This window comes from Cyanistes caeruleus, chromosome 2, assembly GCF_971803275.1.
Source record: "Cyanistes caeruleus chromosome 2, bCyaCae1.hap1.1, whole genome shotgun sequence".
In the NCBI taxonomy this organism is placed as follows: Eukaryota; Metazoa; Chordata; class Aves; order Passeriformes; family Paridae; genus Cyanistes; species Cyanistes caeruleus.
The window spans coordinates 70,058,871-70,073,008 of NC_141702.1; the positions used below are offsets into that span (position 1 = coordinate 70,058,871).

Below are 14,138 nucleotides of genomic sequence, written 5' to 3' on the forward strand. Positions count from 1 at the left end.
GTGAGCTGTCACTGCTACAGAACACAGCTCTACACCGCTTAATCTACAGACAGGGCTTGAAGACCAGGAAACATTCAAACCACCTAAATACTGTTCTCAATGGAACAATTTGTAGCTTTTCTCAAAGGATGGAGACTCAAGGTAATCTTAAGATGAGAAGCCAAAGTAGCTAAAATGCTCAAGGGAAGAAGAATTGCAGGACTCTGTTTCATGTTAAGCATTTATTTTCTTCAAAGCTTGATGATCCATGATGATCCACACAACCGATTTGTATCAAGCCTGGTAGTGGCTTCAAGGCTTATTCATATATAATCCCTCTGCAACATAAGCAGAGAGACAATTTTTGTTAGAACTGTTTAAAGAAATACAGAAAATTGATGAATCATACAAGGAAAGTGAATGTACCCACTGCTCCTCACGAGAACAACCACAAAAAACATTACTGGGAATCTCTCCTGAAGTCAGCCCAAAAGGAGTTCAAAGAATCCAAAAGTTGACCAGAATCCTCCACTTGTTTGGCACTATCTGCATCTCTAGAGCATGGGAAGAAAAATGTGCTTGTCTGAACAATGTAAGCAGTGGGTGGATGGCTGACACCTGCAGCTAACTTGGGGTAGAAATAGCCACTTAATACCAAGAAGCACTTGGGGTTCTGTTTTACCACTATTACTGTTCTTACCTAATACAAAATCTTATAGAGATGTCCCATTGTCAAGAGAGCCATGCTACCCATGTTTTGACTCTGGATATTATACTAGATATATCTGTATTTTTACTTGCATTCATTAACACTGTATGGTTTATATTTTCACAATAAAAAGCAATGCTGAGCTAATAAATAGCTCAGATCTCCAGACAAGTGCTAAGCAAATCTCCCACAAGCCTGGGGCTGAAACTGGTCAGATCTGCAGTAAACGGTTTTGCAGAAATTCTTGGGAAAGACATTTGTTAAACATAGCCAGTACCAGGCTTTTTTTCCTTTAAGAAAAACTGGCATCTGGAAGAGTCATATTTTAAGGAAGACAGCCTAAGGCAATTCATTTTCTTAAAAGAAGCCCAATCCAACACTAGAAGCAGCTGAGTTTCAGTGCAAAATTAGATCTCAAATGTCACAATTGAGCCCTTCAGGCATAAGAAGAGATATATTCCAGACAGAAGTTCTCTATCTAGAGAGGCCCTTCACCTCCTTGAGATCCTTGAAATATGCTAAGCTTGAGAGATAATAAATCTTTTTAAGCCTTCTCCTCTTGGGTGAGCTTCAACATCACAGGGTCATCAAAGAGGTTCCTAAGCCCTGCTGCAGGTTTTTCTTCACTGACATAATTTGAAATGTGGTTTCTAGAAAAAATTGTCCATGACTTCATCTCCAGAGGAGCTGTTCTGAAATCTGGTTGATGAACTTGTAGCTATTATGACCGAACTAAGACTATGAATAGAAGATACAAATTTCTTTTCACAATACACTTCATATCAGATTCAGCACGGATTTTCATTTCTAATGATGAAAAACTAATCCTCATGTTTCAGAAAGATCAACTCTTTACCTGGAGATCAAGAATTTACATAAACCTCTCTATTTTCTCCACTACCAGCTCCAACTGGGAGTTGAGTGCAATATGTGAAAAGTGCAGACAAGCAAGCAAATTCTAAGGGTAAAAAAATGCCTATTCAGTGCCCTGAAGCACTGAATGTAATTCTTAATGCATTTTGCCTTAGCAACACTTCTTGTGTCTCAGAAGCATCTCCATGTAATCTGAAAAGACAGATTCTAGCAAGTCAAACCAGACTAATTTTATGTCTACAGCAGGATGTTTTCTCAGTGGAATCCTGCTAAAATCAAGACCATGTACAATACATTTTCTCTTTTCACTTTAAGTTATTGCATTAAAAAATAAACGTGTATAGTGCAGCCTTGAAGTTCATAACCTCCTTGAAGTTACCTGCAGTCATTTGACTCCTGTTCTGTTGGTCTGCTGTGATGGCACTCTATTAGCTTTTGTTACCTCACTGACTGCCTGATGTGAAGTCTAGCATATGATTTATAAATATTCTTTCTGTACTCAAAAGGTAATGAGACAACTCATATCTGCTCTGCTGAGGTGCTTCTAACACATAAAACGAACAAGGAAAAATCACTCTTACTTCCCCCTTAAGGCAATTTTTAGCATTTCTTCTTGAATGCTTCCTCTTCAGGCTATTCATATCCTGGTACTAAGATGTCCTTCAGGTATCCAAAAAACCGCCCCAGGGACATGGTAAAAGGACTCCCCATCACTGGAGGTGTTCAAGATGCAATGGAACAGGGTTCTAGGTAATCCCAGGTGATCTTTTGAGGTCCTTTCCAGTCTGGGCTGTTCCATGATTCTGTCTCATTTACAGTGGTTCCATGAATCAGAAGTGTGTGAAATGTTTTAGCTTTAATTGACCACATTCTGTACTTTTTAGTCTCTTTATTCTGGTGAATTTGGTACATTGTGATGGAATATGCAAAAGGTATATCTCAAATAACAAAACCCATTTTTCTAAGTTACTCACATTGAAAGCTCCAGATGATGATTGATAGTTCTGCCCACTGTGTAACAATGTCATGTTTCAAATAGGGGCCTACAAGAGAGGCAACCTGCTGTTTTTACTACTCCCACAGTAGACTCAAACTCTCAGAAAGCACAGGAGACCTTGTAAAGGTTGTGATTTACTGATTCCTGGTCGTTTGAGGGAAGTGTAAGATGAGATCTGCAGAAGGAACTCATACATGAAAAAAAGCAAAGATAAATGCAGGGTAATTTACAAAAGGACTTGGCTTCAAGCAGAGGTGGTGCTTTCTTGATTTCTTTCCTTAACTGTTTTCAAATCCCAATGGTGCTCTGTGGCCTTGAATGTGTTTCAGCACCTTTTCAAATGCAGCCAAACTTTCACAAAAGGTTGAAAATATACAATACACAGTTGAAAATATATATGGTTAGCTGAAAAATGGTTTTGGCATTATGTGACAGAAATGGCCAGGATCCTTTTATCTTTCAAACAGTTTTAATAAGTTACATGTCTTAATAACCCATCTGAGCTCATACAAAACACTTCCGTGGAGGTGTCACTGACCGTGTCCTCAGGTTTGGGGTCACATCTCTGTTGTCTGATCTCCTGTTCATATGCAATCTTCAATTCTACTTTAGCCATGCAACTGCTCAAAGTCCAGGGCTTTGTAATGCCAAAGAGTTTACTCCTTAGTCATATCCAGAATTTTATATATATATATCTGTGTGTGTGTGTTTGCACATTATGCAACATTTATCCTACTTATTTTAGACAGTCATCTACAGACAGTTGAAAAGAAATAAATATATGACATATAGTTATAAAAAGAGAGAAAATAAACCACAAATCAAGGTAATGTCAGTAAGAAAAGAAGCTATCATTATGCCCTTTCTTTAAAAACCAAACCAAACCAAACAACCACCCAAACCTAGTATTTTCAAACATATGACTTTAGACACTGTTCTTTAAAACTCACTCACCACTCCCATTTCACATCTTAGACTTTAATCATTAAAGCCTGTATGAAAAATCCCATAGCTCTGTGAATAATTACTACCTGTGATAGTTCTCCTATCAACTGATCTTTTTGTTTCCTCATGTAAGCAACAGTGGCTTTCTTGTTTCTTTCTCTCTTTTTTCTGTTCCTCCTCCTGAATGCTCTTTATCATGACAGAAAAGCTGCTTTATTTTCTTTTAAAATTACTGCTGGAATGACCCTGAATGAAACACTGCCTTGAAGGTTTCCTGTCAATCTATTAAGCTGTTATGCTTCAGATACTGCAGAAATAAGCACCAAAAAGTGCTGGGGAGGGGGGTAGAAATCAATAAAATAGTGTAGTGCTGTATAGGTGAGACATTGTGAGCATGATTTGGTTGAGTGATAAGCCACAGTATGCAAGACCTTTTGATCAAAAGAATGTGAAATGGTAAAAAACAGTGACTTGCCAGACCCTGATTAACAAGAAATGAATGCACAATGTAAGGGTTAGGATGCAAGTAAGCCCTGAAAAGAAAGAAATGTCACATACAGTTGACAAGTGAATGCAGCATGGCTGCATTTAGAGAAGACTTTCTGGATTTTAAAGATATTTCTGGCTCCATCGTTACTTCTGAGAGGAAGACTTTCAACATGGAATCACCTGTACCTACACTCAGACTTGGCTAATTGTTTCTGATTTAGCTTTCATATTTTTGATACCTTTGTGCTTATACCACTGAAAGCAGTTTATACTCATCCTGAAAAGCGAATGCAACCTTTATGTCATATTTTGAGCACTCTTTTTGTAAAGTATCTAAGGTCAAGTTTCTTTCTGTGTGCACACAGCATATAAAGATGGTAAAATTCTTTATGTTTAAGAGAGAAGGTACAACGAGAAGAAAACCAGGGCAGAATCTTCCTATCCACATTGCCTACTAGACTCAAAATATATTTCACACCAATTCAGGGAGCACAAAATGGACTTCAGACATGTAGTGAACAAAAAGGAAAGCAAGACCCATAGTTTGTATTTCAGAGGAGTATTTCAGAGATAAAAGTAATAAATACCAATGAAATGTTGTTGTTGTAGTTGTTGTTTACATTGAAAAGCCTGAAGCAAATCCTCCCCCTGGCACAGCGTCCCTGCTAGGAAAGGAGAAAGCCAGCTGTGAACTTGTCTACCCACGTGGGCTGTCTTTGCAAGCAGTAGTTAATGTGAATTCACCAATACACTAAGAATCTAATAAAGTATGTAAGGTCTGGGATTCAAATCCTGGAAACAAAGCTGTAGCATCTATGCATACTATTTTCTTTTTTTTTTTTTTTAACTTCCTGTTTTTCTTTAAAAATCTTCAAATTTTGACAATAAGCATGAATCTTCACACCAGTGTCAACAAACACAGCAGTGCCAGGGGATGCAGACCCCACAGTGACAGACGGCTCAATGACCTGCTGCCTCCAAACCCATGTACATTTGCATGTTTCCTTGCAGGGCACACCAGGCTGAGTAATCAGCTCTGTCCTGATGTACATGCAAGCTTCCTCATAGGGCAGATGCCCAGGCAGCACTTTGTGACATATTTACAGTGCCTACCAAAGGCAACTAATGACAGTGATACTCAAAAAATACCCAAGCCATAAACATGGGAGCTGGGGAGAATACTCAGGGGAGCTAGAGATGCATTCCTGCCCTGTCTGCAACTCTGCCCTCAAAGCCTGCTGCTGGCACTGTGTGAGATAAGATACCGTGCTGGACACATCTCTGGTCTGGACTGTCACAGCCATTCTCAAGTCCTACACTCCCTGGTGACAGCTTGATATATTCCATGTTCACTAATCCATTGTGACAAGGACTTGTTCTAACACTTCAAACTTCAAAGCAGTCAGTTTTTAAAAGACATTTTAAGCCAGGGAAATATTCCTTTTCATCTCTGTTTGGCTTTAGCACTGAAAATGTTGGAAAATCTAGCAAATTTTAAAATTTCATTTCCATCTGCTGACCAATGAACCAGTTTGAATCTGTGGATGGCCAGTTAAAAACCAAAAACAGGTAGAAAAAAGAAGAAATGGGTTTTTAGAAGTTTATTCCTAAACTCCCAAATTTTCGGAAAGTTCCCTGGGAGTTTATAGAGCTGCTGCCTAGGTAAGCTGAACCACCAATGTATCAGTAACATGCCATCCATAGCAGGAGAGTTCAAAAAGATTAACTGAGCTCTCCCTGTCCCTGTCCTAACTTCAAACAGCACCTGCACACATACACACAACCCCACCTCCAAGGCAAAGTATAGAGCTGAAGTTTAAACAGCAGCCATGGACCTGTACACCATGAACACTGCAAAGGCCAGATGCTCCTGTGCCACATGGCACCTAGAGAAATCATGTTTGTGAGCTCACAGAGATTAGAAGCCTGCTAAGTCATCAGCCTGAGAAAAAAACACGACTTCAGCTTTCCATCCAAAAGGTACAGCACAATTTCTACTGCTTTTTGTATGGCCTAGAAGTAACCCTTCAGTACCTTTCAGGTTAGGATGTAGCCAGCTCTTCCTCATCAAATCTCAGGTTGAAAAACTAGCCCAACCTGCATAGTTAAGCAGCATGTAGTTGTGCTATGCATTAGAAAGACATCTTCCTCAGATTCATTATTAACAACTGGATAAAGGCTAGGACATGCATAGAAACATGTATCTAGGTTCATCAGATTCTCAGCTTCCTCAGATTGCAGAATGTACAACCATTACAAAATACATGAACACATCCTGGCAATCTTTTGAATTAAAAAATATACAAGAAGAAAACTCTTTTGGAAGAACACATAAAATGTTGAAATATAGAATAGTTTAAAAGGAAATGGGAATTTGAAATCTTAGTGGTATTTCTAGAAAGGAAAAGAAACACAAAAAAATTTCCTCTAGCTACAATATTAGTCTAATTCCTCCAGGTAGTATCTGCAGTTGTACCATTTATTTTCTCATTTTCTCCCTCTTCCCCATTTCTTTTGTAAAAATATACCATAAATCAGAATGCAAAATGATTGAATGCACACAGTAATCTTCCTATAAACCATATATACAAAGGAGGCATATTCTGAATAAAAGAGAAGTTAATTTTCTCCTTCATTACCTTTGATTACAAGTGACCTTCATTGTTAGTTGAACTTGTAACATTAGAAAATTGAGAAAAACATGACAGACTGAAAAGTTGCATATCATCTACTTATAAGATTAAAAATCCTTAGGAAATCACTACTTGTAAGAAAATATTTTGCAAAGAAATAATTTTTAAGCTTATATAATTTCTCCAAAGTAGAGCCAGATGAAAGTAAAATTATCAAGAGAAGTTTTTTTCTACTTCAGGTTTTTAAATTTCATCTAGAACAAGTCAAATTTATAGAAAAGTTAAAAAAGTACACAGATATTCTAAAAAACTAACTTGAATTACTTTTTTCTTTAATTCAGTCACTCGAAATAAATAAACTTAGATTATATAGCTAAGTAGAAAACCTTCAGATATTTCAACAGGTTATTTTCTAAATATCAGGCAGTAGAGTCTACGATAAACCACGATCAAAAGTTAACTTTCACCATTACAAAGTTGTTCTGTAAAGCAGATTGGGATAATGACATTACCCTCCAAGTAAAATTATCAATCAACGTAATAGCATTATAGCAATAGCGACTATTATCAACAATTCAATCGTCTCCAGCAAAACAATTCATTATTTTTAAGCTACTTTTCAAATATTTTGTATTGAGGCAATCAAATGTGTATGTGAAAAGAAAATATTTTAAGAAAAGGTTTAAAATACTGTGAAGTATTGAGCATTTTCTTACAGCTTTGAGTAGCTGAAGGCTCTGATACTACACTGTGACACAGAATAACTTGTCTGCTGGCCCAAGAAAAATCCAAATGATAAAAATGAAGGGCATTTCCTACAAGTACTGGTGTTTTCATTTTCCAGTAAAAATTAAAAATCCAGTTACACAACTGCTTTTCCTAAGAGAGCTGATTTATGCCCCCACACCGTTCCCAGAGGCTCAAAGTGGATAACTGCTTACATTGGTTTGGACACTGACAGCTTAACTATTTATACAGCTTAAAGAAATCACTCTGCTTGATATTAAACCAACTCACCTGGAGGTTGTACCTCCTGGACTCACATTTCAGAACACTAATTTCACTAATAAATTCATTTTAATGTAATCTGGGTGTGAATATGTATTGAATAACAATATAAATCAAGAGACAGTTCTTTGCTACTTCAGTTTGTTATGAAATAAGTGTTTTGGAGGCTGTTTGACACAGAAGTTAATTAAATAGACCCTTAACTGTCACAGCTGAATTGAGGAAAAGAGTGAAGGGGGGACAGGGTCATTATTTCTCCACACCTCCACTTTGAGATTCATTTCTGCACTATGATCCTCAGCTGTTAATGTTGTTGGGTTATCCCAGTGCAGCTCATAAGGATTCTCCTAACATGGGTGGCACTTACAGGTAAACCATTCATCAATATATTAAGTAAGTTTATACATACAATCACAAATGTAAAGAATAAGTAATACAAGTTTCAGGAGATTGGTGATAAAAGAGCTATCTTTCAGAATGGGTAGAAAATTATCACTTCATGGTTATCATTTCACTAATGGGTGGAATAACTTCAGCCATCTGGCTGCAAATGAAATTTGTGGACCAAATTAACTTTGGTAAGAGACTTTCCTTGTTATTTTTCAGGTACACAATGGATACAGGATAAATCTCATGATCCCAACCATTCCACACCGTGACCTCAAAGATGAAATTTAGTCAGCAATAGCTGAAGCAAACTTCTCTTGACCTCAAGAATGCACTCCTGAGTAGAAAATTAAAGGTTGCTTAAATCTTGTGCTGAGGACACTTAGCCACTTCTGCACAAATAAAACCTACTGATTTCTTCCAAGGGTAAGAAAGGAGTGTGCAGATTTTTTAAAAAATCTTGCTGCAAGGAGTCAGATCACCAAGTGCCAGATGTTTCCTCTCTCAATACATTTACGTCAACATTTGAAATGCCAATACAGGACAAAGACCAAGAAATTTACCCTAATGCATTTACAATAATAAAAGGATATAAAATAAAACTAAGAACTGGCACTTAGATCAACAAAGAATTACAAACTTGGGCCTTCTTGTTCTCGTAAGAAACAGGTGAATATTAATACTAGTGTATCCTCAGAGACACTATTGACACAAAGTTCACAGAGTAGGAAAGGAAATTTTCTTAGACAATATCTTATACAACAGAAACATGGAGAGAAAAGGAAGATTAAAGCTTTTTTTTTTTGAGCTTTACAATTTCCAGCCATGTTTTACTCTGATTCAGAGGGCTGAGAAAAGAGGAAGGTCAATAGATTATGCTATCACTGGCAACTTGAACAGCAGCAGAAACATGAAGACACATTCCTACTTCTAGTAAGGAAGTATGATAACTCAAGATAGATGTCACTGAGATGTAGACTCCAGCAAGTTCTAGCTTGTGGTTTGTCATATTTTTTATCCCCATATTATTTTTAAAATTTACTAAAAATTCCAGCTGTATGAAGGTCAATACTGAGGGAGTATACAGAGCTTACACCAGCTTACATAGTTGTTGCAACTGCTGCAATTTGAAAGATCATACTCAAGAGGCAGCCCATGAGATGATTTTTGCGCTCCTCTACAGCATTGCAGGGAAAACACAGATGATAATCCAGTGCAGAAGTTTCTCTGTGAAAATGATCTGAACAATTAGGAACTGACTATTAGGGACATGTTTAGGAATAATTTTATAAACAGCACCCTAGGATCGTCTGAATTATACTGCCATGACTTGCTTTAAGAATGGGAATGAGCCCACTGGAATAAAACCAACACCATGATTTAACTTCTGTGCTTAATTAGATATCTCCTAATTGTGATTTATACCTCTTTGGTATAAATCACAATTATTCAAATAAATCTAACAAAAGATATATTTTTTTATTACTATTTTTAGTGATTTAAATTCATCTGTCTGTAGAAATAGCTTTCCATAGTAAAATGACATTGAAACTTCCAGTAATATATGATTACATAGCTTTAAGTGTAGTTAAAATTATGTTATTGGATATGAAACCTCTGAATTCATAGTGGCATTGAGAATTAAGAGGATTGTGCAGGTATTTGCAGACAATACAGTCTTGGCTGCACTTTCAAAAAATACAAATTGATCAACAAAATAAATTGATCTATGTATAACATTCTGAAGCAAATTTTACAGATTCTTGAATTATGAACCTAAAGGCATGATGTAAATTAGGTATCTTCTGTGTGTACAGAACTGTTGTTTCAGTTTTATGGCATTGTCAAAGTGAATCACGATTCTCTGCCCTCTTTCCCTGAGCATGACTTCCCAGGGAGGTGCAAGCCAGACTACTCTGTGGACATAAATGGAGGAAGCAACAAACCTGGGCCCAACAAGAACTTGACTGTACCAGCTGGGAAAGAGAACAGTTACCTGATATATAAAGTTATATGTGGAACAGCTTCTTGCTCTTTTATTCTGATAAAATGGTGCATTTTGTGTGGAAATGACAGCAAAATGATTTTGTATAGAAACAGAAGCAACATCTCCCAGGGCCTTCACTTCTTGGGAGGAAATTCTGTGGCTAGGGTAGGCACTAGAAAAGGGTCTGTAACTGCACACAGCACAGTTCCTCCTGTTTTGACTAAACTCTCTGACCAAAAATAAAAAATACTGTCCAGATGCTGTTTGCTTTTATTTTTAAATTTTGCCGTCTAGGATGTGTACAATTTAGTATCAATCTCCCTTGTCCAGCTCAGGATGGGTAGTAGTAGGGCAGCTTTGGTGGATTCCTGGTGTACAGGAATTTTGGTCAACCCATCACAAAATCAGTTCAGCAGAAAAGACAAGTCAACTGAATAAGAAATGGATGCTAAGTTTTTTTCATGCATAATGAAAAGCCTTCACCTTATTTTTGATTCCAGGAAATTTAAATTAATGAGATGTCTGAAGTTTTTTTAGCTCCTTTATTATCGACAAGGATGAGACACAGTCTGTACCAGCAGAGTTCACATTTCATCCCTAAGAATTGCAAAAAAATAAATCTTTGATCAAACTACAGAATACAGATTGTCCATTATTAGCTATTTGAATGATTCATGAGATACCATACGTTGGCACAAATACTTTGCTAAATCACAGCAACATGTTTGACACTGCAAAGAGCCTTTAAAATGTCTTTAACTTGCATTTCTCTACTTTAAGAGTTGAAAACATAGTTAGGGTTTGCTTCACAAAAAGATGCTAGATAGAGTGATGCTTTTCAGATAGGGGGGCTTTCAGAGCTGAACACAGCCCCCAGTCTTAGAGAGAGAGAGAAGTGTCAGAGTGGTGTGCACAGGTTAGCACAGGCCCTGAAATTAGGCAGTTCAGCAACTGCAAGGGAGTAGAGGACATCAGGAGCTGGCATTGGCTCCCTGTGGCTCCTGTTACTGCACTTAGCACTGCCAGGCTGAGATGGTCTCCCAGGACACAGCCCAGTGGAGTGCCCTGACCTTGACTTACAGACAGAACTGGAATCAAGGTGTGGATTTGCCATTCCTACTTGTAAAAAGGTAACATGTCCTAGGAAACAGAGCTGTGTATCCTTGAAACAGAAAAAAGATGGCTAGAGAAGCCAGTGCACTCATACAGGAGGACAGATGCTAGGATTCCAGAGATTATTGAAATTAATTTCTTTCTTCTTCTTCTTCCCAAACATATAAAATGTTCCAACCAGCCCTGGAGTGATGAATACGAAAAAGCAGTCTTGGAAGCAGAGGTGAGTAACTTTACTCTGATGTCTAGTCCTGTGAAAGCAAGGAGGATACAAGGGCATATTTATGTGCCTAGATACTCGGGCATAAGAGGGGAAATACTCTATGGTCTCTGCTGCTTTTCATCAGGAAAGGTTAATACATGTCTTTCATCCTTTCTTTTTAAGGCAAAATTTATTATAAAAGACAACCCAGCAGTTCATCAGAGAACATCAAGGGTTTTTTTTTTTTAAAAACTCCATGCACCAGAATACAAAAATAAAATTAGTACAGAAAATCTGAATGCAACTAATACATTAAAAGACCTGGGAGAGTTCAAAAGCTTGAAAACTACTTGTAGATGTGATCAGGTACTTCACAGTAATGGACACGTGTAGATACAGCAAAACACAGAGTGGGAATGTGAAATAGTCTGTGCTGAAATACATTCTAAGGGGAAGAAGATTTTTATGATCGGTTTGCCCAACTTCTAATGACACATCCAACAAAAGAGTGTACTCTAGACAAAGGAGTAGCAGTAGCTCTGTTAAGGTAATGAAAACCTCATTTTGAAATGGCCTCAGACTGTGCTTAATAACACAATTACAGTTTATGCTTTTTGCTTTTCAGCCACAGATAAAGTAAAAATATTTATGCTCAAAATAAAGATGCTGATTATCCCTTATATCAAAAGCATTTTAAGCAATAATGGTAAAAAAAATGGGCTTCAAATTACATCTATGTTTATTTTAAACCCTCATTACACTGAGTGGAACAACATCTTGCCCAGGAAGTCAGTGAGATGCAGATACTGGATACAGTAGTAGGAACAGGTGTCAGTATGGGTTTGTCCTGATTTTATTCCTCCTTAGAAAATGGTTCACAGTCATTGACAGAGTTAATATACTGAAGTTCCTGGGCCTTTGATATGACCTAGTATAGGCCTTGCACACAATACACTTCCTTCCTCAAGGATCATTATATATATATATATATATATATATTTATATAAAAGAGAGAGAAAGCACAAGTCAACATTTAAAGAAGCAGGACATCAAACACTGTGCATGTAGACATATCCTATACAATAAAATAGTGGATGCTTTTATGCTTTTCCCTGAACCTAAATTTTGACGTACTTTGGTTTATTCCTTTATATAAATTTACTATCCAGGAGCATTTAGATTTAATACCTATCAGTATTTGTAAGACTATTTCCTGATGAGATGTAGTTAATCCAGAGAGCAGCAATTATTTATTTTCAAGACATCAGTTAGGCTTTTGCCTTTGGCTAAAGATATGGAAGCTACAGTACATAAGAAGTACTCTAGATGAGAAGATACACAAGAAAGAGAACAAATTAATTTAATAATATAATGTTCTAAAAAGAATGCCTAGGCATTTTTTTGCACTAACTTTCACTTATTTAATGATTGGAAATGTATTCCCAAAACTTAGTACCTACTAAAGAGAGATGAGGGCAAAAAAAGGGTCTGTTGCCAGGAAACAGTAAAATAAAATCTGAAAAAAAAGCCTTTAAGTTACAGCTACAATATGCGAACTTCCATTTCTGAAAATCTTTGCAGTCATGCAATTTAAACCATACTGTCAGAGCTGTGTGGACACTGTTTGCCACATCAGCTATTATTATGGAAGGAAAGAACTACAAAATTGGTTGAAATTTTGCTTCTACTGGAAGCAAGAGAATAAAATCAATGGCAAGAGAAATGTGTCAGGGAGAAGAATGCCACTTGGAAGTCTCTGAGGAGTCATTTCAAGTAGAGAGAAAAAAAAGCCTGAAAAAATGAAGAAAAATCCCACAATGAGTTAGATAAGAAAAAAAATACAGTCTGTATCATGTAGGTGGGGCACCTACATGTGTTACAGAGAAGTATGTGTTTAATGTGTGGATAGGTCCACAGAGAAAATACATTAGGGCCCTTGAAGTGTCTTGCATAGGCAGCAATGTCAGCTTGTGCTCAAGCTGTCTTTGCCCTGTGATAGCACAGCTGCTGAGCCTCATCTGTGAACCACCTCAGGCACAGGAGGTCTCTGAGCAGGGAAAAGCACTCTACAGTCCTTGAGGCCAACTCACACAAAGGGGTTCTGTTCTTATGATGTTTTACCCAGCAGCTGCTGTCCACAGCTATTTCTCCCTTTTCAGACCATCAGAGGCTGCTTCTTCTCACCCTGTTCAGGTGAAATGAGGTACTGGTGTTCTCTTTTTCACTGTGAAATCCTAAGACCCTAAGCAAATGAATTCCAAGAACAGGGAAGTAATTCCCTACCAGGAAACCCCTATTTTATGTGTCCTGTTTTGTTCTCAAAATATCTGATAACAGACACTCCAAGAAATAACACAGGTTAAAGTTAGACCAACCTATGTTTTTCTATAATGGTCTTACATTGAGACAGAAAAAAGTTTCCAGGTTTGTGCAAACTACAACTCCCTCTGTATTGCTACAGCAGCATAATTTTAGAGTTATGGGAAACAGGCAAACAGATGAACAAAGATTGCCAAAGCATTCAAAGACATTAGTTTTCAAAAAAGAAAAAAAAAAAGAAAAAAAAAGAATAACAACACTCAAAGGATATAATATACACAAGATGATTTTTAAAAGGTTAAGGAGGACTGACAATCTTGGATAGATAGGTACATGAGAAATACTCTCAGGAAGAAGACAGATCTCTATTGAAAAATAGTTTGTTCTTAATAAATTTATCATTTGTCTATGTTTACATTTACAATATATCTATCACTGTCAGGTCTTGAAAGAAACTCATCTAGTAAAACTTATCCAGAAACTGAACAAATATAAAC

General features: G+C 37.1%; 1 protein-coding gene and 1 long non-coding RNA gene across 4 annotated transcripts in view; one reads left to right on the forward strand and one right to left on the reverse strand.

Annotated features, from left to right (window-relative positions):
- SLC35F3 (solute carrier family 35 member F3) overlaps positions 1 to 14,138 on the reverse strand; it is a 163,143-nt gene that overhangs the window by 109,319 nt on the left and 39,686 nt on the right. The gene's annotated exons all lie outside the window — the stretch shown is intronic.
- On the forward strand, positions 59 to 8,389 carry LOC111926872 (uncharacterized). 2 transcript variants are annotated; one of them, XR_015283372.1, is made up of 2 exons: positions 59 to 141; positions 8,240 to 8,389. It is a non-coding gene; the product is annotated as an uncharacterized LOC111926872 (long non-coding RNA). The 2 variants fall into 2 exon arrangements; XR_002863242.2 differs by lacking the exon at positions 59 to 141 and adding an exon at positions 6,005 to 6,033.